This window comes from Carlito syrichta, unplaced genomic scaffold, assembly GCF_000164805.1.
Source record: "Carlito syrichta isolate Samal-C Ts95f unplaced genomic scaffold, Tarsius_syrichta-2.0.1 Scaffold56280, whole genome shotgun sequence".
Taxonomy (NCBI): domain Eukaryota; kingdom Metazoa; phylum Chordata; class Mammalia; order Primates; family Tarsiidae; genus Carlito; species Carlito syrichta.
Window position 1 is genome coordinate 47,047 of NW_007000376.1, and position 1,827 is coordinate 48,873.

At 45.0% G+C, this 1,827-nt stretch overlaps 1 pseudogene across 1 annotated transcript; it reads left to right on the forward strand.

Moving 5' to 3' along the window:
- The first annotated feature begins 234 nt into the window (after positions 1-234).
- LOC103251096 lies at positions 235-1,821 on the forward strand (annotated as a pseudogene). The gene has a single exon (XR_002481424.1). The product of XR_002481424.1 is annotated as a heat shock cognate 71 kDa protein pseudogene (transcript).
- Positions 1,822-1,827: the final 6 nt, after the last annotated feature.

Here is a 1,827-nt window from a genome sequence, read left to right on the forward strand (position 1 = left end):
CAAAAGAATCTGTCAAAAACATGCTTGCACTGATAAAGGCCTTTGCAAAGTCTTGGGTATAAAATAAATGTGCAAAAGACAGTCACATTCTTATACACCAACAATAAGCAGGCAGAGAACCAAATAAAAAGCACAATCCCATTCACAATAGCCACACACACACAAAAAAAGGCTCACTGAACGCGGCGCCGACTCCCGGGATTTGTGTGTGTTCTTCTTAACCCGGCTCGGGCCTACACACGAGCAACCATGTCTAAGGGGCCTGTGGTTGGTATTGATTTCAGCATCACCTACTCCTGTGTGGGTGTTTTCCAGCATGGAAAAGTAGAGATAATTGCCAATGATCAGGGAAACCGAACCACTCCAAGTTACGTCGCCTTTACTGATACTGAACGATTGATCGGTGACGCCGCAAAGAATCAAGTTGCGATGAACCCCACCAACAGGGTTTTCAATGCCAAACGTCTGATTGGACGCAGATTTGATGATGCCTTTGTCCAGTCTGATATGAAGCATTGGCCGTTCATGGTTGTGAATGATGCAGGCAGGCCCAAGGTACAAGTAGAATACAAGGGAGAGACAAAAAGCTTCTATCCAGAGGAGGTGTCATCTATGGTTCTGACAAAGATGAAGGAAATTGCTGAGGTCTATCTTGGGAAGACTGTTACCAATGCTGTGGTCACAGTGCCGGCTTATTTTAATGACTCTCAACGGCAGGCTACCAAAGATGCTGGAACTATTGCTGGCCTCAATGTACTTAGAATTATCAATGAGCCAACTGCTGCTGCAATTGCTTATGGCTTAGACAAAAAGGTTGGAGCTGAAAGAAATGTGCTGATCTTGGACCTAGGAGGTGGCACTTTTGACGTGTCAATCCTCACTATTAAGGATGGAATCTCTGAAGTCAAGTCTATAGCTGGAGACACCCATTTAGGTGGAGAAGACTTTGACAACCGAATGGTCAACCATTTCATTGCTGAGTTTAGGCGTAAGCATAAGAAGGACATCAGTGAGAACAAGAGGGCTGTCCGGTGTCTCCGTACTGCTTGTGAACATGCTAAGCGTACTCTCTCTTCCAGTACTCAGGCCAGTATTGAGATCGATTCTCTCTATGAGGGAATCGACTTTTATACTTCCATTACCCGTGCCCGATTTGAAGAATTGAATGCTGACCTGTTCCGTGGCACCCTGGACCCTGTAGAGAAAGCCCTCCGAGATGCCCAACTAGACAAGTCACAGATCCATGATATTGTCCTGGTTGGTGGTTCTACTCGTATCCTCAAGATTCAGAAACTTCTACAAGACTTCTTCAATAGAAAAGAACTGAATAAGAGCATCAATCCTGATGAGGCTGTTGCTTATGGTGCAGCTGTCCAGGCAGCCATCTTATCTGGAGACAAATCTGAAAAGATTTGCTGCTGTTGATGTCACTCCTTTTTCCCTTGGCATTGAAACTGCTGGTGGAGTCATGACTGTCCTCATTAAGCACAATACGACCATTCCTACCAAGCAGACACAGACCTTCACTACCTACTCTGACAACCAGCCTGGTGTGCTTATTCAGGTTTATGAGGGTGAGCGTGCCATGACCAAGGATAACAATCTGCTTGGGAAATTTGAACTCACAGGCATACCTCCTGCCCCCCGTGGTGTTCCTCAAATTGAAGTCACTTTTGATATTGATGCCAATGTCATTCTCAACATCTCTGCTGTGGATAAGAGTACAGGAAAAGAGAATAAAATCACTATCACTAATGACAAGGGTCATTTGAGCAAGGAAGACATTGAGTGTATGGTCCAGGAGGCTGAAAAGTACAAAGCTGAAGA